This window comes from Triticum aestivum, chromosome 5A (genome assembly GCF_018294505.1).
Source record: "Triticum aestivum cultivar Chinese Spring chromosome 5A, IWGSC CS RefSeq v2.1, whole genome shotgun sequence".
Lineage (NCBI taxonomy): Eukaryota > Viridiplantae > Streptophyta > Magnoliopsida > Poales > Poaceae > Triticum > Triticum aestivum.
In genome coordinates, this window is record NC_057806.1 from 275,684,213 (window position 1) to 275,688,641 (window position 4,429).

Here is a 4,429-nt window from a genome sequence, read left to right on the forward strand (position 1 = left end):
CCGGCGCCCTCCTCAGGCAGGGCTTGGGGGCTCTCCCCTGGAGGGCCACCGACCTGGCTAAGGTCACGAGGGAGGCGCTTGGGCACCACATGGAGGCGTGTTTCGAAGCACGTTTCCTTCAAGAAGGAGTAAGGCAAGGAGAGCTAGACCCTCAGGAGTTTGTCGGCAAGGCCATTCAGGAGCTACAGGAGTCAAGAGTCATGAAAGGCGGTCGCCGCCTACCAGCTGTGGCTCCCCATCCAGGCAAGGACGGTGGGCTGCGCATCTGCATCGACATACCAGGGTTCAATCGAGTCGCCTCTCTGGAGAGCCTCTGGCCCTCGCGAGTGGGGCGCTGCGAAGGTCCACCCCACAGCTACGTTCGCATGCCTTACGGCTTGCCGAACGCGGCTGCCACGTACCAGCGCCTCATGAGGGGTATCATGGAGGCTCAAGAGGCCAGGCGTTCCGCAGCCCTGGCGGAGATAGAGATGGTCTGCGAGGAGCCACCAACGCCTCCGGAGCCTCCCAAGGCCCCTGGGCCTGGGGGCTCGTGAGGATCGGCTTACGCAGCCCACCGAGTCTGCTACACCAACACTCCTTCGTCCTCAACATCATCAGGTGACATCTTTCAAGTTTCATTTCCAGCTGGGAGCGCCCCCCAGGGCTGCATTATTCCCAGGCCGCATGGGTCCGTCCCTGCGGCATGTATCCCTTTTATTTCATGTTGTTAGCTTACTTTGTTGGGGGCGCCCCTCGGGCTGCATCATCCCCAAGTTGCTCAGGCCAGACCCAGCGGCATGTATCCCTTTTGCGTTTATTTTCGGCTATGCGTTCGACCCACCATGCTTGATTATTTGATGCCGGTCCACGGCACCTCTTCTTCTCCATGCCGACCACTTGCACGTTAAAGGGGGGGTACCTGAGCATCGCGACTCGGGGCTCTTACTGGCTCTCCAGCCCTCACCCTCTGGCCTTGTCCACGGCACCGCGACCTGGCATACCAGCGACGGTTGAGACCAGCTCGAGGGCCGGGACCCGAGGACGTAGATTGCCGGCATCTAACCAAATTTGCAAGTACACATCACAAGATAAGGCCCAGTGCCAGGCGCAACCCGCCTAGAGGTAGGGCCCCGTGAGTCCCGCGCTGGCTCACGGGTGCCCAGATACACCTCGCCAGGCCCTACCGTGCCAGCCACGTGTCAGGGCGGGGCTGTACACGCCTCGGGGGCTCCTCCCAGAGGGGAGCCCTCTCCCACGTACCAGTGGAAGCACCATGCTCCGTGCTGGCTGACGACACTGCCGAGGAGCGGCTATGCCCGTACACATACGGAAGCGCTATGCTCCGCGCTGGTTATAAACAACTGAGGGTGGCCCCCGGGCCGCATCAACCTCAGGGAGCCCAGAGCTCAGTGTCTAGCCTCATCGTAATGCCTCCCCTCGGGAGTGCCGCGCGAGGGGGCTGGGCACGGGGGCTGCGCCTGGGTCACGCCCAGACGCACGCCGCCCAGCCAGGCCCCCCGGGCCTGGTTTGTCGCGTGTCTCTCCCCGAGCGGAGCCAAGGTACAAAGGCCGTTTGAGCGTCAAGGGGGACTCCTGAGCATCGCGACTCGGGAGCCTAACTGGTCACGTAGCCCCTCACTCCTTAATTCCGAAAGGCTAATGGCGGTTGAGGTATGCGCGCGGCCGGGCTCTGCAGACATAGAACGGTAGATCCACCCACATCACACCTCCCTACTTGTTGTTCGTGCGCCAAGGGGGACTCCTGAGCATCGCGGCTCAGGAGCCTAACTTGTCACGTAGCCCCTCACTCCTTGGTCCCATCCTGGTTTCCAGTCGGGGCTAACGGCGGCTGAGGTATGCGCGGGGCCGGGCTCTGCCGGCGTAGAACATAAGCAAGTAGGAAGGAAAAGCGTAAATTTCAAGGAATTCAAAAGCAAATATTACAGTCCACACTGTTATCTCAATGCCAAACGCAAGTTTAAATGCCTCCCCGAGGCATGATACATGTGCAAGAATTAAAGGCAGGACAGGAGCCACAACGGAGTCACTTGTCGGCGGTGGACCAGCGCGGAGTGGGTTCGCCTCATGGAGCAGCAGGGTCGGCAGCGCCTTGCTTTGGCTTGGTGCTGAAGGCCTGGAACTTCCCCAGCAGAGCCTCCGCGCGACCCTTCACGGCCTCGGCAGCGGCAGCGGCACGCTCGCTGCTTACTGGCTCCAGCAGGCTGTCGACATCGACACCGGGATAGCGAAGGTAGATGTGGGTGAGGACCCGCGTCAGCGCTGCAGAAGACAGGACACGCGCCTCGGCCTCGGCCGTGGGGCCAAGGCCAAGGGCGACATCTTCAAAAGCATGAACCAGGAAGGGAAGCAGCTTGGCGGGGCCGTCCTCGGTGCCAGCCAGCGGGCTCTCCAGGCCACTGTCGTAAAGCGTCCTCAGCGAGGAGCGAGCCTTCGCCTCCATCTCTCCGAAGGCCACGCGGTCCTCGGCAAGAACCTGGGCCTTGTCGTCCAGCTCGACCTTCCTCGCCCCCAACTCTTGCTCCAGCGCGCCTAGGCGGTCACGGCGCCTCCTGAGCTTGACCTCCCTCTCCTTGACGGCCGCCTCGCGAGCCTTCACGCCTTCTTCCTGATCTTGGCAAAGGCGGGCCTCTTTCGCGAGCTGGTCCCGCGGGCCTTGCAGCTCGTCCTCCAGCGCCTTGCAGCGACCACGGACGTCGACCACCTCCCCCAGGGCTGCGTCACGAGCGGCCTTCACCTCATCGCAATCCATCGAGGCCTGGACCAGCGCCGCCCGAATCGAAGCGTCGGAGCGAATCCATCCTGAAGCCAGCTCCAAGCGCCCGGCCACCAAGCGAGGGTCGGCGCCAAGAAGATCCTGCCGCAGCCGGTCCAGCTCAGCAGCAGCACGATCCAGAACAGCAGGAGGAGTCGGAGAGACAGAAGTCGGTGGAGTAGGAGGAGAAGGCGGCAGCGCGACCACAGCATCCTGAGGCGGAGCCTACTGCGCCCCAACGGCTGTAGTGGCGGCAGCAGGCAAAGGCACCTCGGGAGTCACTTGGGCCATCGGGGCTAAGCTCGCCCCAGCCGGCTCAGCCAGGCCTCGCGAGGACGACCGGGCAGGAGAAGCCCGTGCGTCGCGGTCGCCTTCCTTCACGGGCAGAGGTGCTGCCACGGATGGAACCTCAGGAGCTCCCTTCGGCTTCTTTGCTGCGGGCGCCAGCCTGTCCAAGAGATGTGGACGTCAAGCCTCAGCAGCAGAACAAGAAATAAAGACAAGGATCAAGCGCTTACGGGTCGTCGCCAATGAGCTCAGGCAGCTTTCGGTCAAATTTGAAGCCTGAAAGCCGGTTGGAAGGGTCAACCTTGGGAAGCTCGGGAGCGGAAGGCGCGTCTACGGTCCGCCTCGGGGCCGGGGCAGACCCGCGGGAGATCAGCCCGGTCCTGTCCTTCTTCGGGATCGGGGGCAAGCTCCCGCCGCCCTGCTCGTCATCATCCTCGTTATCATCGCTCAGAAAGAGGCAGAGAGCGCGGGACCTGCACCGGGGGAGGGGAGCCCTTGACTCTCCGTCAGTCGCCTTGGAGTCAGGCCCTTTTTCCCGCTCCCCTCCTTCCTCCTCTTCGCTGGAGTCGTCGGAGGACACGTCCACCGATTCCCCGAGAGTTTCCATGGGCACGGGCCCGTCCCCGTTGAATACGGGCATGGACTCCACTGCCTGCTCCCAGTCGTCGCGGAGGAACAAGGGCGTAGGAGCGCCCTCCAACCTCGCCACATCGCCCCCGACCAGAGATTGGAGGACTGCAGCCAGATCTTCATCGGCCAAGGCCGCGGGGCTCGGATGGGGCCTCCACATGGGAAGTGAGTACTGCCGAAGCGGAGCCAGCTGGTGCTCCAGGAATTCCCTCAGCAGCGACGCGCCGGTCAGCTTCGCCGCCGCCATGTTGGCCGGCCTCAGATCCGCGTCCATCTTCTCCAACACCAGCTTCGCGCGGGGGTCCGCGAACTCCACTCTACCCCAATCGCTGGAGCTCGTGGGTTGCTCCATGGGCAAGATCAGCCAAGGGTGGATGCGCCCAGCATCTGCCAAGACCCACTTGCTCCTGAAGCCCTCAATCCTTTTCCCGGGGATCGAAATGGCAATGGCGCCACCGTACGCGATGAAGCTCGCGCACACGAAAGCAGGACCGCGAGAGGTCCGGAGGTAGAAGTAGTGGCGCAGCAAGGCCACTGAGGGCTGCACCCCTACATGAGCCTCGCAGTAATAGGCAAAGATTGCCAGGAGAAGGACGGAGTTGGGGTGGAGATGCAGAGCCTGTAGCTTATAATGGCGGAGGACAGAGAAGAAGAACTCGGAGAAGGGAGGCACCAGGCCAGCAGCAATGACACTTACGAAGAACGGATAAAAGGTGCTCCCTTGGCCCTCAGGGGTGGCGGAGCCGGCCTTGAAAA